Below are 26,976 nucleotides of genomic sequence, written 5' to 3'. Positions count from 1 at the left end.
CGTTATAAATGCCATATCATATCATATCATATCCTTGGCCTTAAGCCCGGGACCGCATCTCTCCTGCCCTAAAAAGTCTTCATTGGCTCCTGGTTGTGCCGCAGATTAAATTCAAATCCCTCTGCATCATCCACAAGGCTGTCTGCAGCCGGGGGCCACACCATCTGCAACTCCCTCTTACTAAATACACTCCCTTTAGACGCCGACGTTCCTCTGGCAACAACTCTTTGTGTGTAAAGCGTTTCACTAAACAGAGGGCAGGAGGTCAATCGCTTTCCTCAGCTGGCTCCCTCCTATGGAACAGCCTTCCCCTCCCTCTGCGTCTAGAACAGGACTTTCTTAAATTCCAAAATCTCCTCAACACTTTCCTCTTTACCTCCTCCTTCCCTTCTTCTTTCCTCTGCTAATCTCACAATTGGTGTGATTGGTGTCCAGGGCCCTCATACATCCACTACCCCCTTGACCTCCCACATTGATTCTCCCCAGCTTCTGCCTACCTCAGCACTTGCCTCGGCACACTCTCCTTCCTGGAGCCTCTCACTTTTCCACCCAACGCGGCATCAGGCTGTGTAGCACTTACCATAGCTTGCACTTAATCTGTGGCTCACCCACGAGCACAGACACTCCAGCACCTGCTCTCACTGCCCTATTCCTTGCTGCACTTGCACGTTCTGAATACTCACAAAGCATAGTAGGTTTTTACTTTTTATTTCCCATCACTGTGTTTAATATTTTGTGTATGTTAATGTGTATCATTCCCATGTTCCCTCCGTGGTTGCCCTGTGGGCGCTTTGAAACAGGATTTACTTACTGTATAAGTGCCTAACAAGCGGACATTAAATACAATAATAATAATACACTTTTCCGTTTAAAGGACCAGTTCGCCCCCTTGGCCCCCTTCTTCCCTCATCAACCACACAGTTTTGAAGATATCTGTCCCCCTTCCATATTGAATGATTTGCGAAAAGACTTGCGTTAAATAGTTGTAATCAGAAGAGGCATGCATGCTGATTTTCATTCATTTCAGGTTATTTCGTCATTTCCATTTCATGATCTAAAAACATTGAATGTCTTAGCTCACTCACTCCTAAATATTTCCCATTCTTACTCAAAGAATTCCTCTGTTGCTGTACTTTACTATAGATATATTCCTTTATATTATTCAAGTCTTCGCTACTTGAGTTATCCACGCAGGTTTTTCCCTTCCTATATTGACTTTGTTGGGTTTGGACTTTTTGTAAAGGTTGCCTCTCACTGACAGCTTCTGCATTAGTAAGCTGTCTGATGTCCACATACTCCTTAAGTCTTTGCCTCCTGTCTGCATATGTGGTTTCACCCTTCTCTCTCTTTCTGTCATTGTAACTAACTTTTAGCTAACTACTTCATAGGCCCCATCTACTTCTGTCCTGCTAGCTGGCAAACAGCTATAACGTGTGCCATGTACATGTCCCCGTTTCCATGTGGTGTAGAGCAGGAAACCACCCTTTCTCCCATGGATTCTCCAGGCTTGTTTGCTGCCAGGAAGTTATATAAACTATTAATGGCATGTAGCATTACACCATGTTTGTTCTTTTACTTCCACTGCTGTTTTGCCATTTCATTTAACCAATCATTTTAATACGAGGCGGAGAGCTATAAGCGAAGAAGAGGTTGATGTTCTACTCCGTGATCATGTATTTCTTTCAGACTCGATGTGTCATTAAGCCATGGTGTGTTCAATAGCCGAGATGTACCGTACCGTTCATCAACATCATCAAAGGTAGATCTTACGCTCAGATTTGTATGATTTCTTTCAGCAAGTACAATGCTTCTGTGTTCCAAGACCTCCGAGTTAAAGGGCCTTAACAATGTACTCTTCTGGTCATCTTTTATCCCTATTTTTTCACAAATACTTAAGAAACGAGACTTGACTTCCAGTAGGCTTCATGATCTTATTATGTATGGACTACTCAGCACTGCCTATTGAGCCCGATTTTGCTAGATCCAAGATCTGGCAAAATGTGTCTCGCCAGATCTTGGATCTGAACCCTTGGCCAGGCAAGAAAAACAATTAGACTGGAGTAGGTCGGGAGCCGAGGGGGAGAGAGACATGGCAGATTGGTGCCAGCAGCATACTACTCTTTTCTGTCTCCGCCACCCTTAAACATGCACCACTATCTGTGCGTCATGCAGCACTGGAAGTGCTTTTTTAGGTGAACGCAATGCCCAGAGTGTGCACATATCCGGAATTTGCAGTCTCCGCAACACAGCAGCTATGGCAACCCAGCTATGGCAACCCAGAGTATCCTCAGTTCACCCCAGACTCCAGCCCCCGCACCTCCCTTAGCCCATGACTGAGTGGCTCGCTGTGTGTTGTTGCATCACACCTTAGAGTTAGAGAACTGACAGCCCTTGCTGTGTAACAACACGCAGCTGTACCCCACTGAGGAAGTCCCTGTCCCTCTGACCGACGCCAAGGGCTGTGCTCGGTGATCAAATGTGTGCGCTCTAAGGAGTATTCATTATTTGTAAGAGGGTGCGGAATAGCCATGCCCTCACACCATTGTCTTCAGCCGGAGAGACAGAGACTCGCTAGAACACTGCTGTGATATGATGTGATATGATAAGTCATTTATAATGCGCCTCTACACAAGTGTTTCTATGTGCGACAAGACAAGGAGGGAGAAACAAAAGGAGGACAGAACAACGATCTTACTAGCCATGTGTCATTCAGATCGTGCAAGTACAGGGAAGTGGGAGGGGAGAAGTGCCAGTGGCGGGGGGAGTGCAGGTAACACAATAAGTGCAGCCAGAAGGTGGCTCATAAGTGGAAACTGTAGGGTTGCAGATACAGACCCTTAAGTGCTGGGGGAGCCCGGAGGCAGTGCAAGGGGATCTGGACATGCAAGAGCCTGGTCCCGAGTTCAGAGTGTGGCCAGGTGACCAGTGCGTGGAGCTGTCTGGTACATCAGCAGAGGAGAGGAAGAGAGAAAGTGAATTGAAAAGGAAGGTCTTGAGTTGCTTCTTGAACCGGAGGTGGTTCTGCTCAAGTTTGAGAGAGGCAGGGAGGCTGTTCCAGAGGGAGACCCCAGCCGAGGAGAGAGATCTGCTTCCCACTCTCTGCTTGGAGAAGCGTCTGACCCTCAGAGCGAGTTGGAGGTGGATGAGCGGAGAGCTTGAGAAGGAAGTGTTACTGCACTGCGAGAGATGAGTCTGCCATACAACAACTTATGGCTGACAAGCCCCTGGGGGAGTGAAGCTGATGGCCTGGCGAGCTCTTTGATTTTGAATGCATTTGGTGAATTACTTTACACACACTGGCAGGTCATTCATTAATCTTCAAGAGTGCAGAGATCACTAAGCAGTCACCATCACCTTCACTTTCATCACAAGTAAAAACGGTAAATGTAAACAAAAAAAGAAACGTATCTTGTAGCGATCAAATGTTTTGCCAGGGTGCACACACTTCGGTTAAGTGGTCAAGTCAGGATTTAGGAATAGTCTCAAACTACATATCATCCCACCTCTAGTTTGGGGAAGTATTGTTTACAACAGATTTTTTTAACCTCTTTTGTTTGAAAACGTAATCTGACGGTAGAATGGATTGCAAAATGGTGACTATGTTTTGCTAACCAAAGTAAAGTGTTGTTTTTGCAGCAGTTTCAAGATTGCTTTTATTTATATTATGCATATATTTGGCAATATTGTCCAAACAAGTCATGTGCTTTTAATTCAGAAGCTAGAGATCAGGATTTTTTAACATAAAAAGAAAGGAATCAAACATCAGTGCTTTTATTATTTTGCATGCATTGAGTTACATAGCCAAAGAATGTCTTCTGCTTTGACTGCAGGTCCATTCAAGGATGTCAGGGAAGGGATTGGGCCTTGGGCAAGCAGGGCAAAGTACCTCGTTTGAAGGATTACCTAAAAGTGGCATGGCAGCAGAGCCTAATTACTGGGAATGTCTGAGGTAGTGAAGGTAAGCAATTTTGCAGGTCTATCCATAAAAGTCATACTTCCATGTCTTTTATCAATGGGGCTGTCAATAATAGGCTTACTTGGTCCTAGCACAGCTTGCAACACCAATTTCCTGTCCATGTTTCTTACTTCTTAAGTTATATACACATATTTGACTAAGTTCATGCAGGGACAGAAAAATATGGCTCCCCCTTTCCATCTCCCAGAAGTGGGTTGCACTTGGATGTTTTCTCTCAGAGTAGTGCAGTTAGAATAAAAGAAGCTAAGGAAAAGTAACAAGGATGGTGCAGGCCTGTATGGCAAATGATTATTTAATCCAACTGGGGGATCACAAGTAAGGCAACAAACCTGGACCATTCAATAATTTGGACACCACCCAATCAGGGTTGGTTTCAATAGTCAAACTTCTCCTAGGTGTCTTACTGGGCAAACAAAGAGACTATTAATTTAGTAGTCAACTCCTGTCACTCATGCATCCATCCAACTATTTACATATAGTGGCCCTTAGCTCCCAACCAGGAGTTTCAGGAAGGGCATGCCCATAAATGGCCCGCACGTGTTTCCATGCTCACTTGGTAAACACCACCGAGTTGTGCAATCTCACATAGACTCCTTAGTTCAGGCCACCTTTTTAATGGGTACCTGCATGGAACACGCTTTTGTTCCCGGATCTCAAAATGTTAGCAGAATTCAGCTTTAGAAAAAACAAAAAGGAGTTGCCACCAGCCAGTGGGTCAATGAGCATAGCAGGGGGATCTACTTTGGGAAACAGACTACACTGACCTTCAGTGCACCATAACCTGGGAGTCTTAAAGATCCTAGAACCATCAGCTTCCTTTCTCAAAACAGTAGTACAGTCAGCAGGGCCTGTGTCAGGCTTTTGGGGAGCAAGCATACTTGCCCGTCTCCCATGTATCTCCCTCTTACATCTCCCCCTGCTTAGCAGTATGGACTGCCATGGTAGTGACTAAAGGGGCCAGGTGACACCCTGTGCCAGTGGATTCTGAGCTCAGGGCTTTGAGGCAGGATCTCCCTTGTCAACCTACCTTGTGCCCAACCACATACCAGATAACAATCACAGGTGCCAGCGCAGGCCAGTCGTAAGGGCCTGCCGTCCTCCCACACTACTAGTCCTTCAGTGTAGGTCCTGCCAAAACCTCTAATGATAATGTGCACAGCAATGTTTATCAATCTTCTCATCCATTGGGAGAGCATCAAGCTTTCCTTAAGCAGACCCAAAACTCCAGCACAGTAAAATAAAACGTTCCCATTTAGGGAAATTATTTCTCTGCCCTCGACAATGATAGAAAATGTTTTATACTGTTACAGCTTCACCCAATTGTCCAAGAAAATCACTCCATGAAGTTAGAGGGACCTGCGGCGAACCCTGTGGCTCCATGAGCACAATATTGCCAGCTTGTCTTCCGTTCTGGAATCTTAGTGTTAGGGAAGTCACAAAGTTTCAGAAAAATTGTTCCTGGCAAAACATTCTCATGCCAAGGAAACAATGGGCCTCATTAAAAGTTTGCCGGTCCGGAAACAACAGTACCGTTAAGCTTGCCGGTATCGTTGTTTCCGGACCAGCAAACTACGAGTTCTGTGAGCGGGTGCCTTTCAGCCCGCCAGGTTTGACCTGGTGGGCGGAACAGCACCCGCTTGCACACCTTGATGGATGCACCAGCAACATTCATGAATGGTGCCGGTGCATCCGTCCTTCCCATTCCCATTGAGTCCAATAGGTCTCAAACGGGAATGGGGAGTAATATTTTGCAGCACCCGGCAATGGGGAATTACCGGGACCATCGAGGCTGTAATGTCCCGGTAAGTCCCCATTGCCGGGTGCCAGAAAATTCATGACGGCATGGCTACCGGCAGAATCATACTGAGGGCTAATGTTTGTGTCTCCCAGCTTTCACGATGAAACAAAGAATTTTTAGAGCTTACCCACTGTGGTTCCAACCTCTAAATCACAAAATGATAACATAGAGCTCAACACAGTACAGGCAGCACCCAGGAAGTTCAGGGGAGGAAGAATACAAACGAATGTGGGCAGGGGACAATCACTTAGTGACCATATGGGCTCCTTAGAATAGGTAACGGGACTTATCACTGGGGCACGGATGATCAACACAGATATAAACATTGGAGAACTGAGAATAATATCTGCCTTGAGCACAATTACTAAGAATTACTGATGGCCCTCACCTTCAATGTCTCCTTTCCCAGAAAAGCTATGAAGTGCGAAGGATTGGCCATACAGACTATTGTGATGAACAACAAAACTACAACAGGCCTCATTTTATTGCCACGGATTAGGAACACCAGGGGAGAATAGTACAACCCTGCCAACATTATATAAACAATGTGTCTACTCTGACCCTACAAATACATAATAGATGTAAAAATCACAAGGTGATTATACACAAGTAATAACACAAAAAAAATATAGATGTAGAGGCTAGGATTGAATTGCATGTATTTTAGTGTCTTTTACTGTATGATTGTAAATGTATATTAATTATGGACTTCCTTAAAACTCTGTATTGTTATTTCACATTTTGTTCACTTTTGCACTTTCACTATATATGATTTGTATTTTGCTTCAAAAAAAGTCCCACAAAAATAGGCAATATCGAGCAAAAGAGCCACGAGGAGTTACAAACATTGGGCTCGGACAGCTCCAATAATGATTGGAAAAAAATATATAATAAATAATGTGGGCAATGAGAAACGCCCAACACAACAATGTGTATTGAATTGTGTTATGAAATAACTGCAAGCTCTTTAGAAGGGAAATAAACTGTGTACACCTCACATGGGTGATTATATTACACATGAATTTAATTGTTTTGAAAGCTTCATATTAGAACATCATTTTGTTATTACATGAAGTGCGAATTAGCCTGTGCAGAAGTCCAAGACTTCCTGAATGGACAGCTACTTAGAATCTCCGAGGATTTATTACATCAGGTCTGGCCACACAAGATCACAGACAGATCTGGAGTTCCTGCAGAGGTGTGACCATGGATAAAGCTGTAGAAATGCAGCAGCTTGAGCTGTCAAAGGATGTTGTGCTTGTTTCAAGCTTGGGGGTCAGTTGATGAAGTGTGAACCCCACAATGTCAGATTTATATGGGTATGTGAGCAGGGTCCATCTGGGACTGAGCTTGCACTGTGATGTCTGGCAAGTAAATGTTCCTGGACAATCAGCCCAATTCCTGCTCAGCGCACGAGGGATAACGCCACATGTGTTGATAGGATAAGGAACTATTGCTTGTTGTAGCCCGTCAAACCATTCCAGCTGTAATGTATAAAAGATGGAACCAAGTCAGGTAATGTTGGGAGGAAATATAATTTGTTGGGAGGTATGTGTAACTGGAACCTCGGTACAAGGAATTGAACAATTCGAGGTCAATGATAGTTGTGCCTGGGCTCATGGGACCCCTTCCGTGGACATACATTTCTTGCTTTTGACAACTACTAGATACAAACATCTTCTCATTCCGATGGAGAGGTCTAGGTCGGTAAGATGGACTATGAGATGCCAGTGAACTGGTACATGTTGTTGCCACATAGGTTTGTAAATCGTCTATTGGTTTTACCCCAAGTCAAAAATATTACCTATGTAAAGAAACAGTTGCACGTTTTAAAGACAGTGTTTGTTGAGGAAAAGCAAGCATTCCATGTCGCTCACCGGTATGACACATTATGCAATTCTTTTCTGTATTATGAGTATCGGAAGGTATAAACGATAAACCTGTCATCCCAGTAATGTTATCGCTAATGGCTCTTTCTGTTATTTTAGCAGAACTAAATATTTGCTGTTTTAGGTGTCATGTTAATAATAGGAACATGAGTATATATGCCACCAAACCTCATGTAACTATAGAAGGTAAATTGTGTTCTCCAGCACTGGATCTTTCATAGATTTGCATGCTGTTAGAATATTCCCCTTTGTCAGGCTGGGAATCCTCGGTCATCATCTTCAACCAAATCCTTGATGTCAACCCTGTCAACAAAGCCGCCAAACACTCTCAGGTCCATGAGTCATGGCACCCAAAAGACATCATCGTCATCCAAAGCACTTTTGTCCAAGAAGCTGTCAACGACCACTTCAATGGCTTTCGAATCGATAACTGAAAGCTCAAAATATTGCAAGCTTTCTCCATCGACGAGTCAGATGAGCAACACCTCAACGACAACCACCACGTTTTCTGCGTCTAAAGCACTGTCGACATCATCATTGTTGCTTCCTCACCGGCCTCACTTGTGCACCCTTCGTCAAGAAAGTCAATTGTCATCTCCTGCACCGCTGAGGTCTCCAGTTAGTTCTAAATAGCTGCTGTTTACGCTGCAACTTTATGTACCACCTATTTTGCCTGGGCAACCCAATGTGTTTCCTGAAGACACTATTGACACCTGTTTTGAGAGGAGGAAAACAAACTATCAGGGATATCTTCTGTTCAGCCCCCTCGTGCACCATTGCTTTCCACACTAGCACTGACTGCAATGGATGAGCCAGGCTCCTCGCAATCACATCCAAAAATATTGTCCACCCTTCAGACGCTAGTGTCGAAACTTCAGACAAGGTTTCCCACCATCCCTCCGCTACCGGACCCAATGACTGCTATAGTGCCATTATACCATGAGCGCCCATTTCGAGATGTTTCTTCAAACACTCATTCTCATGCGGATGTATCCCCAGACTCAGTCTGCACCTGCTCCTCCAATTCAGACAAGTTTCATGTTCTGGTGCCTGCAGTTGGCGAACCGGAGGAGCTTACTCTCAGAGACTCTTGTCCGATGAAATTACAAGCTACCATGATGAGAGCAGCCAACATGTTTGACCTCCTCCCACTGAGAAAATGAAGGAAGGATTCCTTTATCAGCAGAGAGAAAAATCATAAAGGACGCTTACTGCCATATACCCATTCACTGTCGCCATAGCAAATTCCTACTTTTCACAGTAACAGGGTGCCTTAACCAATTCAAGTTTCTTCCCTTTGGCCTCAAGTCTGCTCCATGGATGTTCACGAAATGCTTGGGTCCTGCTGCAGCAAACCTCATAAAATCGGGTATCCATGTTTACCTGTACCTGGGACTGCAGCACACAGAAGCCATGAAAGCCTGTCTCACATCCTTGGACTCCTCGCTCAATTAAGGAAAATCATCTATGACCCCATCACAGCAAATGCTGTTCATAGGTGTGCACCTCAACACTGTCACTTCCACCGCTACCTCTTAAGTCTACAGAATAAAGTCCATGCTATCGAGGCATGATGTCTTCATGCATCCCACTTATCAAACATTGAAGACTCCGCATGCACCCCTTTCCAGGAGTTCCAGGACTCCCACTGGCAGTAGATCTCACAACTCTGTGGCCGATTCCCTCAGCACAGAACTCCACTCCTGCAATGAATGAGAACTCCTCCACAGATAAATGTAACTCCTGTTCTGAACATCTGGATACAGGAGATAGAACTCTTTGTCATGAAAGACAATTCCAGAGGCGTCACATTCACCAGCAGATTTCCGCAGTCACCGAACCCGGGGATGCCTTCACATTTCCATGGAATGGGAGATTCCTATATGCCTTTCCCTTGTTTCTGGTAACACCGAGTGTCCTGCACATAGCTAAACACCATCTGTGCAGGCTGATCCTTGTGGCACCGGCATAGATGATGCAGTTATGGTTCTCTGAGCTTCTGGCTCTTTTTGGCGGTCCGCCCCATCAAGCTTTCACCAGTGTACAACCAGCTGTTTAGGGAAAAAGGAGCGGTACTTCACCAGGACTTGACCTTGCTCAACCTCACGGAATGGCTCCTATGGTTTTACCACATCAACATGCCACAAAACTGAAACTCTAAATTCTGGGGTAGTTGCTCTTCTTGGCCACGAGTTGCCTACATCATGCTTCCATCAAAATTCTCATTTGGCTGCAATATACCGCTTGTCAGGGTCTTCCTCTAATAACCCCAGTATGGACTGTAGACTGGGGTCTCCTTTCACAGGGAGACTTTCCTCCCAAGAGCGCAGCCTGCAGAAGGCCAAATGGCCACTGTCAGTCTTGGGGCTCAGATGAAAAGGCAGGAGCAACAGCAGAGCTAGAAGGGAGGAAAAAGATACAATGTTATATCCCAATACCATAGATGATAGTACACAACACAACAAACACCTTCCTCAGACAATATCCCGCTCTTACCTGTTTCGATGATGATGAAGAAGGAAATACCTACTGGGTGAGCTGCCAGAAAAAACCTAGAGAGCAGGAAGTTCCAAAGAAGCACCCAGAAGAGTCCTGTGTAAGATCTGTACAACAGCAAGTTTACCTGACCCGTACGGCATGAGGGCGCAATCTAGGGAGAAGGCAGAAAGTTCTTAATCCAGACGGTCGAAGGTCCAACACAAACTTCTTTTAGCCCAGTGTAAAGAATAGTTCCAGGAGGGTTCAAACACACAGATGCTGGAGACAAGCTAATCCAGGGTAGGTATGGAAGCGAGAATCCACAGAGCGAGGTGAGGAAGAATCCAACAAGCAGTCCAGAGGCAAAATTGTGGTCAAGGGATACCAGGTGATCAAGCCCAGGGGGCCGAGAAACAACCAAGGATGAGGCAACGTTCAATCGGGGGACCGTGAGATCAGTTCTGAGTGGTGGAGCGCCAGACACAGACATGGATTAGGCAAAGTTCAATCGGTGGACCGGAAGATCAGTTCTGAGGGGTCGAGCACCTGACACAGACAAGGATGAGGCAAAAGCAAAGTCTGGATGCAAAAAATGCTGATGAAGTCGGGAGCCAAGCAAGAAGTAGTGAAAGAAAATAAATCGTAAGAAGCTGCTTGCCGGGCGGAACGCAACAGTTATAGAGTGCCGCCTGGCAAGTTACGCATGCTTATGTAGGCTGCTTCCGGGTGGCGTATGTGGATTGGACACATGACCTGTCACGTGGGTGAGGCTCTTGGATCCCTGGGATTTGTAGTGCGCAATGCCGACGTGCCGAGCGTTGTCCCAAGAGCCACAGCAGGCACCACGGTATGGACTATATGGCGTGGCGGGTAAGTGACACCATGGAGAAGGAACAGGCTGTGACAATACCCCTCCCCAAAGGACCTTGTCCCCGGGAAACGTGCAGAACTGATGAAGGAAATGCCTGCAGAAGCCGGTGAGCATGTACATTGGAAGCAGGCTCCCAGGTTCTGTCTTCCGGCTCGTAACCCTTCCAATCAATCAAATAGTACCGACCCCCCCCTTACAACCCTCGTGTAATGCTTGCCTGGACTGCTCGGGAGCGTAATGCCTTCTCAGCCAGCGGATCTGTTACTTGGGCACTTTTCGTAGTCCTTTTCTGTGTAAACGACAATAATAACAATAGAACTACTATAATATCTATTTTCTGGGAAATTATTGTATAGCAGTGTGCCTTTGGTAATCCCTCCCTTCTCACCTGTGTTCATGTTTTGTGGAGCTCTCCATCCTGTATTATACAGGGGCGCGTTGGAACGAAGAACTTTTAACTTGGAAGGCTGCAGTGTTCAATAAACTCTTGTCTTTAGAATGTCATTGCTTTTCTAGAGTTGTCTTGGGTAAATATTTGGTGAAAATATTATAGTTCGTTAGATTTTGATTAGTCCCTATATTGGAGAGATCTCTCTTTCTAATATTTTCCCTTAATCTTGCAGGTTCTTGGATTTCGGAGAGGTTAATGGCTGTGGAATGACTGCGACATTACTCGGAATGAAGAAACATTTAACAAACGTAAGTTCGTCTACACGGAGTAATTGCAGCCTTCAGGGATGAGCGCAGTAATACCTAAGGGGTGAAAACTTGAAGAAACTTCAGGTACGTAACGTATTTAAACTTATTTTTTTTTCTATTAAGTTTGTTCGTTAATGAAATACCTTTTGTTTGCAGGTTTTCAGAAAACTGAAGAAGAAATACCTTCGGAAGATGCAGAGTCTGCTGAGGAAACTTCTGAATGAAGGTACTGCCACCGCGAACGAAGACTGCTGCGAAGAAGATGCTGCGGCTGTGAGGGAACTTGTGACAGAAGATGCTGCGGCTATGAACAAAAACAGCTGACTGAAGAATTGCTTCGGAAATACTTTGTTTCGGTACGTTTTTTCAATAACTATGGAATTCTGTTGTTTTTCTGTGAAAACTAATGTCTCTGTTTTTCTCCTTTGATAGGTTCTGTGAGGAGAGACGCCGGTAGCATTACCTGCTGTCAGTGGAGCAAACGCGAAGCGAGCGCACCAGTGGAGGTGGGGCTTAAGTAGCTCCCTCTGCAATAGGTATAGACTGTGCTGTAAGTTATCAATGGACCTAGCGGCTGCCATGTTTAGTGTATGAAACCACTGTAAGCACTATGAGAGCCTATGGGTGCACATGCTATGAATGGTACAAATGCCATTTGTGCCATGCTTTTACCCACTGTTGACTGATGTGATGTCCCTTGCTTCTCCTGTATGCCTAAATGGGAACTGTGCTCATTTACTGGGACCATGACACCGTGTACCAAAGAATGGCCTGTACTTCATATTCATCCTCCCCATGCACTGAAATGGGAGCGGGTTTAGCAGGTAATCTGGTACCGGCCAGAAAAGGTTTCAACAGGGCGGCATGAAAAACCGGGTAGATGTGCCAGTTCGAAGATACCCTGATGCGATAAGCGATGGGGTTGATACACTTGTCCACTAGATACGGACCAACATACCGAGGCAGTTGTTTGCACTTTCCTGCGAGGCGTAGATGCTTGATTGCTATCCAAACCTTATCCCTGCGCTGATAGGAAAGGGCCAGTTGCCAATGTGAATCTGCCTGTTGTTTGATATGTCCCTGGGTCTTGTGTAGATGGAGAGGAACGGCTGTATGTATCTTGGACAGGGAGCGAACCACAGCATTAGCAGCCGGCACATGCACCGGGCTAGACAGCATGTGTGGGAGAATACAGGGATGTTGACCATACAGAGCAAAGAACAGGGAACAGCGACCAAAGAGTGTTGGGAGTTGTTGTAAGCAAATTATGCTGCACCTAATACTGAAAGCCAATCGGATTAGTATTGTTAACATAAGCACCATGGGAACTGCCCCATGGTGGCATTGGCTCTTTTGGACTGGCCATCTGTTTGGGGATGGTATGAAGAGGAAAAGCGTGCATCAGTACCCAAAGATTTAGTTAGAGCCAGCCAAAAGCGCAATGTGAATTGCGATCAACGATCTGTGACTATAAGAGAGGGTAGACCGAAAAACAGAACAACATGGTCGAAGAACAGAGTAGCAAGCTGCAAGGCCGGGGGTACTCCTAGGTAGGGGGCAAAGCGTGCTATTTTTATGAATGCATCAACCACTACCAGATTGGTGGTCATTTCTTGTACCAGTGGCATTTCCGCCAAAAGGCCCATAGAAACCATGCACCAAAGGTTGTGTGATATTGGCATTGCTTGCAGCAAGCCCATTGGCTTTCCCTGGATGATTTTACACTGAGAGCAAGCAGCGCATTTCAGGATGTAATTCATGACGTCTTTTTTCATATGAGGCTACCAACACCATCTTTGTAGTAACTCTAGGGTCTTCTGTCGACCTGGATGGGATACAAGCTTGGCATTGTGGGACCATTTGGATGCCAAAAGACATGTGTTGTTATCTGGAATGTATAAACGATCATGGATATACAGTAAACTGTTAATGACTTGAGCGTTTTGTATACTAGTATGAAATGGATGTTTTTTCAGCCAAGATCGGATGCTGTCAAGTAAAGAAGGAGAGACCGAAAAAACACAGTCCACTGAGTTTGTTGGCAGGACCAGGGTTTTGGTGTGCGGTAACTCCAGCCCTCCATTCCTGGACAGCGCGTCAGCCTTGCCATGTAGCGTGTCAGGATGGTAGGTGACTATGAAGTCAAACATGGCAAAAAATAAATGCCAACAGATCGGGTGTGCGTTGGTACATTTGGCACGTGATTGAGCCTGCAGGTTAGGATGATCAGAATACACTGTGATAGGATGTTGAGTACCCAACAAGTGATGTCGCCATTCCCTAAAAGCGGCTCTAATATCCAACAGCCCCCTTTCCATAATCGTGTCATTTCTTTCATAAACTGAGAGGGTTCTAGAGTAATAAACCACCGGATGTAGATGGTGCATTGTGGGACATTTTTGCGAAAGGATGGAGCCGATAGCGACCATGGAAGCGTCGGCTTCACGATATATGGTTGGGACGGATACGGATATTGCAGGACTGGAGCTGAGGTAAAGACTTCCATCAGGGATTGAAATGCTGCTTCTGCCTCTGCGTTCCAAACAAACAGAACAGAGGGACTGGTAAGACGAGTTAGTGGAACTACTACCTCTGAAAACGAGGCAATAAATCGCCTATAGGAATTTGCAAAGCCCAGGAATGATTGCAGGGCTTTTACGGTAGTGGGAACCGGCCAGTCAAGCACTGCTCGCAGTTTAGCGTTGCTCATTTGGACTCCCTCTGGGGTAAGAACGAATCCCAAGAAGTTGACTGAGGAGGCATGGAAGACGCATTTCTCTAGTTTCGCAAATAATGCACTTTCCCTTAATCTTTGAAGAACAATGCATACATGTTGTACGTGTTTTTCAAGGGTTTCAGAGAAGATCAGGATGTTGTCCAGATATACTAGAATGAAGCAGTCCAATATGTCTGACATGACTGTCTGTCTGCTATTCAGTTCTGCTAAATTGAATTGAATTGATTTTTTATTTATATCGCGCTCATACAAAAGTGTTTCAGAGCGCGACAAGGCAAGGGGGGAACGGGGGAGAACAAAAACAACGAGCTTACTAGGCCCAGTGAAACTGAGAACACGCAAGTGCATGGGATAGGGAAAAGAGGGAAAAGTGCATTGAAGCGGGAGAAGTGGAAAGTGCGGAGCATAGGAGAAAACAGATAAATAATAAATAAATAAATAAATAAATAAAGACAAGAAACAGTGGTAGTGCAGCCAGCAAGTGGCAAGTGCTGGGTTTAGCAGACAGAGTATGTCTGAATAAGTGCAGAAGAAAAACGGGTGGGTGACTGTAAGGGTATAGATACAGACTCCAGTGCAAGGGGTGACTCGGAGGCAGTGCTATAGGGTGGCAGGGTGAGCAGTTACCTGGGTCCGGAGAACAGAGGGTGGCCAGCTGCACAGTGTTGAGAGAGAAAAACAGATCAGCAGGGGAGAAGGAGGGCAAAGGCAGAAGCAAAGAGGAAGGGATTGAGGTGCTTCCGGAACCAGAGATGGTTCTCCCCAAGTTTCAGAGTTGCAGAGAGGCTGTTCCAAAGGGATGCCCCAGCCGAAGACAGAGATCTACCCCCTGCTGGTTTCTTTAAAAAACGATTGACCCTGAGGGAGTTAGAGGTAGAGGAGCTAAGAGCTCGGGAGGGGAGGTATTTACGGAGGGATAGTTGAAGGTATTTTGGATCTAGGCCCCAGAAAGCCTTGTGGACAATGCAGAGGGTTTTGAATGTAATCCTTGCATCCACTGGAAGCCAATGAAGGGATTTCAGAGCCAGAGAGATATGATCTCAGGGCTTGAGGCCAAGGAAAAGTCTTGCAGTCCTGTTCTGGATTAATTTTAAAGGGCGGAGAGTGGAGGCAGGTAGATATAGAAAGAGGCTGTTACAGTAGTGCAACCTAGAGAGTACCAGTGCTTGGGCGACAGGGAGCTTCTGGGTGAAGGAAAGGAAAGGCAGAGTACTTCTGAGGAGGTGAAGTAGGAAGTTTGACATTTTAGAGACGTCAGAGATGTGGGCGGAGAAGGAAAGCGTGGAGTCAAAAATGACCCTGAGGTTCTTAGCCTCGCAGGTAGGGGTAGGAGGAGGGTCAAGGGAGGCCGGCCAGAGAGTGAGGGGAAAGGATGGTGAAGGTGTACCGAATAGGAGGATCTCAGTCTTGTTGGCATTTAGACAAAGATCATTGGCAGCACATCAATCTTGAATGGCAGTTAGGCAATCAGAGATGAGAGAAGGAGAGGAGGTGGCCGAGGGAAGACTGAATATGAGTTGAGTGTCGCCAGCATAGCACTGGAAATTTGAGCAGAAAATGGCAATGCAGTGGGTGAGAGTTGCAAGGTATTGGTTGAAAAGCCAGGGCGAGAGATTAGATCCCTGCGGAACCCCACATGTAGAGAGGGTGATAGATAATAGGAAGTACCCAAGTTGGACCTGGGAGGGTCAATCAGAGAGGAAAGAGGTCAGCCAGGCCAGAGCCTGATCGGTGATACCCAGGTTATCGTGGGGACAGTTGAGCAGGGTGATATGGTTGACCATGTCAAAGGCAGAGGAGAGATTGAGTAGGATGAGGCCAGACAGAATGTTAGAGTCAAGGTTGGGGAGCAGAGTTTCACAGATGTTCAGGAGAGCAGTTTCCATGCTTCTGGCAGCTTTGAAGCCAGATTGGTGGTCATGGAGAGTGGTCATGGAGAGAGCCAACAGAATTGGAGTGAAGGTTAAGCTGAGAGATAGCCAGCTTTTCCATGAGTTTACCCAAAAAGGGAGTAATGGAAATTGAGCGATAGTTAACCAGACAAGAATGATCAGCTGTAGGGTCTTGAGTAGAGGATGCACAAGGGAGTGCTTCAGAGGAGAGGGGAAGGATCTTGAGGCAAAGGAGCGGTTGCAAAAATAGGCAAGGACCCGAGCGAGGGTATCAACGTGGTCCTTGATGATTTTAGAGGAACAGGGATGAACCTGTTTTGATGAGGCTTCCATAGATTGGATTTGTCTAGCAACCTCATCAGGGAGGAAAAGTGGAAAGGATGAGAAAGTGAGTGGGCGTGGCTGAAGGAGGGTCAGCAAGCAGAGAAGGAGAGGGGAGAGGAGGGGGAGGAGAGTGTGGACAGGATGTCCTGGGTTTTAGAGATAAAGTGAGAGGCAAGGGCATTGCAAAGAGCCTGCGAGGCAAGAGGAGGGGTAGAGACTGCAGCAGGATTGACCAGCCCCTTGCAGATTTTAAAGAGTTTGACTGAGTTGTTAGATGCCACAGAGACACGGGCTTGAATATGGACTCTCTTCTTGGTGATAGGACAGAGAGTCGGTATTGCCTTTGGAGCTGGCGACAAGCCAGTTTGTCGGAGGATGAACAAGAAGACCTCCATTTCCTCTCAGCTGCCCTCCACTTACGTTTAAGTGTAGCTAGGTCAGAATCATACCAAGAATTTCACTTGGCTTTGGACTTCAGATGGATCCTCATGACAGGGGCAAGAGCATCAAGAGTAGCAGAAATAGAGGAGTAGAGCAGGGACAGGGCTGTGTCAGGGTGTGAGTCAGCCAGGGATGGAGGGGGGAGAGAAGGTGGCAGTGAAAGCCTCAACTGACACATGCACCATGGGCCGGATGTCCGAGAAGGTAGGTGGCAATCTTGGGGGAGGCTTGGCTTGGGGGGAAGAGTGGGAAAGATGAGAGGAGAGGAGGCAGCGATCGCTCCAGGAGAGAGGGGTGATCACAGGAATTGAGAGGGGGAAGCCAGAGGAGATCAAGACATGAAGTGTGTGACCTGCAGAGTGAGTCGGGCAGAGGGGAGACTGGAGAGGCAGAGGGACTCGCAGAGGTTGTGAAAGAGAAAATATGAGGAGCAGAGAGAATCGAGATGGATGTTGTGGTCACCAAGGAGGAGGAGTTGAGTGGTTGAGGCCAGGAGGGAGGAGGAGAGGTCTGCCCACTCAGAAAGAAAAAGAGGTGATTTTATCAGGGGGCCGGTATAGAGCAGCAACTTTAAGAGAGTGGCTAGGAGAGAGAGAGAGAGCCTGCAGACAAGGAATTCGAAAGAGGAGTAAGTCTGAGTGGGGATGATAGAAGCAGGAATCCACTCAGGAATGATCAGGGCTACACCCCCTCCAGGCCGGGTGGATCTGGGCACGAAGAGGATCTTGTAGCCATCAGGGAGGAGAGTGTCAAAGCTTGTGACAGAGCTGGCGGTGAAACATGTCTCGGTAAGACCGAGGCATCAAGATCAAGTTCTAATAAGAGGTGGCGGATGTCAGAGGAGTGTTTGACAGCATAGCGAGAGTTGGGGGTGGCAAAATGAAGAAGGTTGCCGGCCTTAAAGACCTTCTGGGGAGGGGTATAAATCAGAGGTATGCCCTGCAAAGGTGTGGAGGGAGCCCGAGGTGGGGCAGAGGAGGAGGGAAGAGGGGGCAAGGTAGCCAAGGGAAGAGAAAAGTGCACAGCCGGAGATGAAAGGAAGTTGATGAGGCAAGGGTACCACCTATCGAAGAGGAGAAGATTGGACTGAGACCCTTGGACCACGACAGTGCCATTTAGGTAGACATTAATGATGGGAGAGGAGAAGACAAGACAGGGCACAGATCATATGAGGGGTCCATAGATCTGGTGAATGAATATCAAAGAGGATGTCAGTGAGGGTCTATCTGGAAGAGGTGGTGGAATAGGTATGGTGTGCTGCAAACAATCTCTGCCTCAATGCCACTAAAATGAGATCATTCGCATTGGGACCCCTGCTCCCGCTTTCCCACTTTCCCTCTGCCCGGCCTCTTTGGCCCTGCACCTGCACCCACCTGTGAAGCCAGAAACCTTGGGGTCATCTTTGATTCCAGTCTCTCCTTCTCCTCTTACATTTCAGAGATCTCTAAAAAGTCTAATTATCAACTACACCTCCTCAGGGGTACTCTAACCTTTTTCACTTCCCCCCAGAGGCTCACTGTCTCTAGAGCCCAGGTTCTCTCCAGCCTGAACTATTGCAACAGCCTCTTCCTCAACCTCCCTTCTTCTGCCCTGCGCCCTCTGCAATCATCCAGAACAGAACAGCAAGACTTATTCTTGGCCCCAAGCCCAGGGACTGCCTCTCTCTGGCGTTGAAATCCCTACCCTGGCTCCCAGTGGCTGCAAGGATCAGATTCAAGACCTTTTGCATTGTCCTCAAGGCTTTCTTGGGCCTAGGACCCTCCTACCTTCAATGTTGCCTACCTAAATACTGTCCTTCATGAGCCCTCCCCTGATCTACCTTCAACCTTCTGGGAGTGAGCCAGTTCTCCAAGCAGAGATTTGGTGGGAGATCCTTATCCTCAGCAGGTGCCTCCCTCTGGAATAGCCTCCCTGCCTCACTACGTCTTGAGCTGGATCTCCTGAAATTCAGGAAACTCCTCAAGACCTTCCTCTTCTCCTCTTACGTCTCTCTCCCTCTACCCTACTAACCTAGTTCTCTGTCCTTTCCCTCTCTCTCTCTCCTATTCCTTGCAGTATGGCGATTGGCCGCTTGGTGTACCTCAGAGTATCACTGGTCCCCAGCACCCCTGCCAGTCCTCTCTCGCACTTGCCTCAGAGCCCTACACCCCACCCACACTCAACGCACTGAGAAATTAACCCATGAGAGTGGCTCTCTCTGCACTTACTCCAGTCTCAACCAACTGGGTTCACTTGACCCTCTCCTCCCTGTGACCCTCTGTGCACTTGTTCAATCCTTACGCATCACGCCTGAAGATTGTCTGTCTGTTTCTCCCCTGTCTTCACCCCTAATTGATTATAGATCAGGGCTCCTGGTGAATGACCTATTCGGTCCAGGGGGGCTACTTATAAAACAAAGAACACACTTGAATAGGTCAAAAATGAAGAAAAACCTTTTGCACTCTCCTCTGGTTTCTGTAGCAAAAAATACAAAACACTCTAATTACACTCCCCGGTCTGGGTAGGTTCTTGATTTTTATAATTTTGACAATTGCGCATTTGATAAATCAGAATACAAATTGTGCATAACACTCATACAGAAAAAATGAAACACAACACTATCAACACTGATTGATCTTCCTAAATTGTGTGTCAACAGTATGGAACACACGTGGCCCAGTCTAAAGGACAACGTGTGCTAGAGAACAAATGGACATTTTACACAAGGACAACAAAACAAATGACAGAACGTTCTTTCAAAATAACAGTGACGATGCACTGTAGCTAAAAGGTGCGTCTACACCGGGGTGTTTCAGGCCTTCTATGTGGGCTTGGTGAGCCTTGTGTCTGTCGCGGCCTTCATCAGGATGGGGGCTGAATGGGCGTGGAGTGCTGTAAATATGGAAAGGGAGAGGTAATAAGGGGAGTACCAAAGTAGTTTTCAATGCAATAAATGCGCCATGTAGATAGAAACATGGATGCAACACCTTACGTAAGAGGTTTAGTAAACCCTAGGCACGTGTAAAGGCGACCGTCCAAAGGTACTGGTCCCGAAGTGGTCCTAATGTCAGACAAAAAGGACATACTCAATTCTGTGTCCTAATGTAATGTGCACACATTTACAGCTAAAAAATGTGCTGAAAAAAGTCTTATCTCAAAATGGAGGCTGAAGTCAAAATCTAATCAGGCTTGGTCACGTAATGCAGGGAAACTCCTGTAAGAGAGCCTAATGTCAATTCTACGTTCAATGTTAATTACTCTATTTTTAGATCGCTTAAGTATAAGCTAGCGTATAGCTCGAGCTGTGTATCGGGCGGCGAGCGCTTTGCCGCGCGTCGCTGACAATCGGGTGCAGCATCTGGAAACAAGAATGGGCTTTCTTACATATAGCAGGTCACATGGGCATTGTATTATGTAGATCACACCCTTTGTATTGCAATTGGTGTGGTCTTACATAATCCATCTGGTGTTGTTGTATTCAAATGTTTTTTTTCTGTAGGGTAAAGAGGCAGGCAATGCACTTCCCACACTTGTAGTGCCCCAACACCGGGGGTAGGTTCCACAATGTATTGTCCACACGTGGCGGTGGTTCGATGAATGTGTGTACCAGGGAGTCCCTTAGGTTCTTATTTTTCTTGAATGCAAAACAGGGGGTCTGGTTCAGTGTACCTGGTTGTTTCACCAGGTGCCAGTTTTTCTTCATAGTCCTCTGTATTAACTGGCTCAATGGTCCGAAGGTTGTAACGCATACCAACCTACCAATGTCTTTTTTCGGCTTGTTCTCAAGGCAAATTTCTCTGGGTGTATATTTTGCTCTCTTCTTCGCTTGCTTGATGGATTTGAGAGGGTATCCTCTTTCCGTATAAGAAATTTGGTTGCCGACAAACCCCTGGTTGAGCACTTCGAGAAGAAACATCATAAAGACACAGATCTTAGATGGCTCATATTACAAAAAGTGAAACCAGCCAAACGCGGGGGAGATATGAACAGAATTCTTACCCAACTAGAACAGCTTTGGGTTCATAAATTGGATACGGTACGCACAGGACTCAACATCTCAGTTGAATGGAAAACCTTCATGTAATTGATCTGTCCTCAAGAGACTCTACGAGAATATGAAAAGATATGCCCATTCTTAACCCCTACCATTTTAACCCCTACCATCCCACTTGACACACCATACGGCCCCCTGTGATCCATTTTGATTGACCACTCCCAGGGCCCAATAACCTTTCCATTTCTTGAACTAGTTAACTGGTCATCTGGCCCCTTTCATACAAACAGGGGATTTCTAGTATATGTGTGTGATGTTGGTCCGTTTATATCTAAGGGATATTACCTTTACCTTGATTAATTATAAACACAAGGGGCCTCATTACGACCCTGGCGGTAAGGGGTTTACGCCAGCGTTAGCTGCGCCGACCCCTTACCGCCAATTACGAGGTCCCCTAGCGCCATGGCGCTTTTAACACCTGCTTTTAGCAGGTGTTAAAATCCATGGCGCTAAGGGACCATGGAGTTAATTACGCCACCGTAATTTACGGTGGCGTAATTAACGCCTTCCCCACTCCCATTATGCCCTATGGGGCAAAAATGGGAATGGGGAAGGGTAAATGGGGATTGGGGACTTACCGCCCCGCCAAGGTCGGAATGGGGCGGTAAGTCCGCCGACCACCATGGCGTAAACGTAGTTTACGCCATGGTGGTAAAGTCACGGCACAGGCGGTAACTTACCGCCTGGGTCGTAATGAGGCCCAAGGTCATGTCACCAGCGTTTTTATAACATCAGACATAGACATGGACTACCATCTTCTCCAGGGTAACAACGATATATGTATACCTAGTTATGAAGTACATGTCGCTCACTTGACATATAGTAATGCCAATGTCAATATATGGTTTGCAAGCAGTACCTAGGCATTATGTCCCTGTGCTTACTGAATGTCTTCAACTGTAATCATTTTATGACCATATAGGCTGAGTTAAATATGTATGAAGGATTGATTTTACCCTTGTCACAAATATGATACACCACATATTCAAAGGCCTAATTTGAATATTGAGACACGGAATAATGCTCATTTTATTAGTGCTAACATTTTAGGGCACGGTTTTTGCAGCATCAGTTTTAGTCATCACGCATGCCACATGGAGTGCCTCACCAAACCCCATAATTTTACACTCACAGGGAGACCTATTTAGGGCCCTCAGAGCATTCTTTTACCCAACTCCGATCAGTGACTAACGATCGTCTATTGGTAACCGTGGCAACCATTCAAAGCTTTTCACCAAACTTTACCACAATTAGGAGAGCAACTAGGAAAATCATAGTAATTGCTTTTTTTGCATTCTACACGCTGAGGGCCACGTTTGCATCCTTTTCAGGCCAGCGACGGTCCATATTTTCTCAAAATGGCCGCCGATATAAATAGTTCGGAAGCCCGGGAGCGGCTTTAGCAACGCTACGTCTCCAGGCTTCACGATCACCCAGACTGACTCAGCAGTCTTGTTTCCAGCTGCTGCACCCGATTGTCAGCCAGGCGTGGCAAAGCTCTCGCCGCCCGCATCGCTTGCAGAATGTATGATACACAGCTCAAGCTATACGCTAGCTTATACTTAAGCAATCTAAAAATAGAGTAATCAACATTGAACGTAGAATTGACATTAGGCTCTCTTACAGGACTTTCCCTGCATTATGTGACCAAGCCTGATTAGATTTTGACTTCCGCCTCCATTTTGAGGTAAGACTTTTTTAAGCACATTTTTTAGCTGTAAATGTGTTCACATTACATTAGGACACAAAATTGAGTATGTCCTTTTTGTCTGACATTAGGAGCACTTCGGGACAAGTACCTTTGGACGGTCGCCTTTACACGTGCCTAGGGTTTACTAAACCACTTAGCTAAGGTGTTTCCTCCATGTTTTTATCTATATGGCGCATTTATTGCATTGAAAACTACTTTGGCACTGCCCTTATTACCTCTCCCTTTCCATATTTACAGCACTCCACGCTCATACAGCCCCCGTCCTGATGAAGGCCGCGACAGACACAAGGCTCATCAAGCCCACATAGACGGCCTGAAACACCCCGGTGTAGACGCACCTTTTCGCTACAGTGCATCGTCACTGTTATTTTGAAAGAACATTCTGTCATTTGTTTTGTTGTCCTTGTGTAAAATGTCCATTTGTTCTTTAGCACACGCTGTCCTTTACACTGTGCCACGTGTGTTCCATTTATTACTGTTGACACACAATTTAGGAAGATCAATCAGTGTTGATATTGTTGTGTTTCATTTTTTCTGTATGAGTGTTATGCACAATTTGTATTCTGATTTATCAAATGCGCAATTGTCAAAATTATAAAAATCAAGAACCTACCCAGACCGTGTAGTGTAATTAGAGTGTTTTGTATTTTTTGCTACAGAAACCAGAGGAGAGTGCAAAAAAGTTTTTTCTTCATTTTTGACCTATTCAAGTGTGTTCTTTGTCTTCACCCCTAATTGTACTGTTAAAATTGCAGAATTTGCTATATCCCTACTGTTAAATGTATTTTATGCACTTACTCTGCCTGTGCAGACTATTATCGTCTCAGATTTTCAAGGGCCCTGAGTGACTGCTGTATTTTCCCTGTGTTCCCACCCTTCTTGAATGCTTTGAAACACTTGCCTGTCTATAGGCGCTATATAAATAAACAAACAATACCATGTCTCAGAAAATGTTGTTAACAATGTACTGGATCGTAGTGGGGGCATTACATAGGCCGAAGGGCATGCCGAGATATTCGTAGAGTCTGCATTTGGTCTTGAAAGCGGTTTTGCATTTCTCCCCACGTCGTATGCAGACCAGATTGTAAGCCCCCCCCGGAGGTCGAGCTTGGTGAAAACAGCCAAAGATTGTTGGCAATCCAATAATTACGATATCAGCGCCCAGTAGTCTACACAACGACGCAACTTCCCATCCTTCTTTTGCACAAAGAAGATTGGAGAAGTTGCCGAAGACCGTGATGGGTGTATATGACACAGGTGTAAGGCTTTCTCTATGTACTCTTTGAGAAATATGTCTTCCTTGTGTGTAAGAGAATATATGTAACCATGGGGTATGCAGGCGTTGGGTACCAAATCTATCGGGCAGTGTCATGATCTCTGCTTCCAAAAGATCAGGACTTGCCCGACTCCCTTGGAAGCAGACCCATAACCCCGGTTCCGAGTGCCAGCCAGTCCCAATTGGGACCTTTTGGACCCTGTCCTGGCGCCAGTGGCACCAGGCACATAAGGATGCCCAGTCCCAGCGCTGGAAGCGCCGGGCTCATAATGCTTGGGTGGACTTACCTGCAGCAGACCATGCTGCTTACTTACCTGCCAGTTGAACCCCTGATCCTCTTCTGTTTGGGACTACTTTTCCTGTTGGGTGGGGCAGGAGTCACTCCCTAGGTTCAGAACACTGGAACTCTTCTGGAAAGCAGGAACTCTTTTCTTACCTAGGCGTGGCTGTGGAAGGAGACACCTAAGCACTACAGGAGGCTATTTAAACCACACCCGATGGATGAATCTTGCTTTGCATTATTCTGCATTCTCTGCAGCAGAACGCTCATCGTGTCTTCTGCTTCTGATCCTGGGCCTAAGGGAACAAAGGCTTACCATCCTGGAATCCAGTCTTCAGCAGCACCTGTAAAGACAAAGAAAGAACAGGTTAGCACTACGGTCTTCAGTGGCAGTGCATCTCTTACCTGGTCCATCGGCTGTCATCAACGCCTCGCGCTGCATTCCGGCATCTGAAAGACAAAGGCTTACCTACTCTTCGCATGCTCCGGAGGTCTTCGCACTGCATTCCGGCATCTGAAAGACAAAAGCTTACCAGCTCTTCGCACGCTCCGGAGGCCTTCGGCGCTGCATCCCGCATCTGAAAGACAAAAGAAGGTGCGTTTAAAGACATTGGGCAACTTTATTACTCACGTGCCATTACTCCTTCCCACGCCGAATCCAGTGGGTATTCCACCACCCTTCAGCTTCTCTAAAGCTCCGAACTTGTACCTGCAAGATAAAAGGGACAGTTAGTGCGCATTGTGAAGCAGGCTACAAGCGCTTACTTACGTGCTTCCAGGCGCTTCTATTCCTCACGCGGGTTCGATCCTCAACTCTCATCAGCCCGCCATCCGCCATCGCTGGAACCCTGCAAAACAAGAAATATCATTACAAAAGACTTTTAAGACATTTGAAGTGCCCAGAACTTACCGTTCGTGCAGTTAACGACGGACAGCAGTCCTCTGAGGTCAAGAGGCCTGCACCCTTATCCAGTGAAGAAACTGGTTACGGCACCCTGCCCCGAGGCAGATGGAGAGCTCGGCGTTCACTTACCTAAGGTGAGGGTGTTAACCTTTGGGGTTCTACAGGAGAAGAGAAAGGGAAGAGGAGAGAGGCACCCAATAACCCCAGTTCATTAATCCCATATTTTCTATCTGCAGACATCTTACTCTTCGAGTCAGACATACAGTGCACAGAGGTCCAGCCCAAAGAGCCAACCGTGTGTTACACATCACCTTTGAAGATACGGCATTCACCCAGTCAAGACCGGCGCCTCTGCGGGAATCAGGTGAGCGTTACAGAACGCAAAGCCTATCGCAAAACTCCCACCCAGGCGCTATGGAAACCTCGGATACCGACCAGCTAGCCCAGTTACTTGGGGAACTAAGAGCAGAAGTGCATGCAGCCCGTCAGGAAACGAATGCTCTAAGAAGGGAACTGATTATTTCCAAGGAGCGAACAGACGATCTCGCTAGACAATTGCTACAGTCACAAGCCGGACAAACTCTGTTACCCGCATCAGGGGCAAATCTTCCTTCAACATCCTCTACGAACCCAGTGCAGATCAACCTACCTGGGAATGTACCTCTGGCTCCGCCCGAACGATTTTCTGGTGACCCAAAGAGGTTTGCAGTATTTATTAATCAGTGCCGGTTGCACTTCTTATGCCGGCCAGCAGCCTTTCCAACTGATCAAGCTAAGGTAGCTTTCGTGCTTTCGTACCTTAGTGGCAATGCGGCAGACTGGTCGATCCCTCTAGTTAATCAAGATGATCCGGTTCTCCATGATTTTCAAGCTTTTCAGCTCAGTATGGAAAAACTGTTTGCAAGACATTCACAGGGGCAGGCCTTGGACAATGAGCTCCTTTCATTGCAACAGGGTAATCAAGACCTTTTGGCTTATATTGCGTCTTTCAACAGACTGATAGTGGAAACTCGATGGCCTGAGGACAAAAGGATTACGCTGTTTTATAGAGGTCTACATGCAGAGCTCAAAGATGTGTTAGCCCAAGTAGTGAATCCCCCGCAAGACTGTTCGGACTATATTGACTTAGTCGTTCAATTTGACCACAGACTGCAGAACAGGAAGGCCGATCGTTCCAAGTTTGATGCTCGAGTATTTTCCAAACCACCAACTCCTACCAAAGGAGTAGACTCCGGGGAACCCATGCAAATAGGGGGCCTGAAAGGACCACTAACACAAAAGGAGCGGGAAAGGAGAAAACAGCTGCAATTATGCCTCTATTGCGGAAACTCGGGCACTTGCTTCGAGACTGTCCGGTGAAAACAGCCAAGAAGGCAGTAGGAGCTGCAGTTACCAGGGTCACAAACTCTGAGCAGGGAAACGACCTCGCCCGACAAGAATAGAGGTCCTCTTGCCGAGCATTAAAACCAGTTCCGTGACCTCGCATTTCTTGATACCTATGGTCCTCATTAGCCCTGAACATCCGGATCGATTACATGCGATTGAAGCTTACGTCGACAGCGGTGCCATCGGCAATTATGTGGATCATGAAATTGTTTTGAGGATGAATCTGACTCTTTGTCCAAAGGCTGTAAAGGACGTCATTACTACGGTGGATGGTACGGAGA

General features: G+C 46.5%; 1 long non-coding RNA gene across 1 annotated transcript in view; it reads left to right on the top strand.

The window, feature by feature from the left end:
- LOC138527319 (uncharacterized) overlaps positions 1-23,309 on the top strand; it is a 102,673-nt gene extending 79,364 nt beyond the window's left edge. Inside the window, exons 2-3 of the long non-coding RNA XR_011283891.1 lie at positions 3,831-3,958; positions 23,087-23,309. This is a non-coding gene — a long non-coding RNA (uncharacterized lncRNA). The remainder of the gene's footprint in view (positions 1-3,830; positions 3,959-23,086) is intronic.
- Positions 23,310-26,976: the final 3,667 nt, after the last annotated feature.

The sequence above is a fragment of the Ambystoma mexicanum genome, chromosome 14 (genome assembly GCF_040938575.1).
Source record: "Ambystoma mexicanum isolate Mex_15411 chromosome 14, UKY_AmexF1_1, whole genome shotgun sequence".
In the NCBI taxonomy this organism is placed as follows: Eukaryota; Metazoa; Chordata; class Amphibia; order Caudata; family Ambystomatidae; genus Ambystoma; species Ambystoma mexicanum.
The sequence above is the reverse complement of the archived record's forward strand: the minus strand, read 5'-3'. Positions and strand labels throughout refer to the sequence as shown.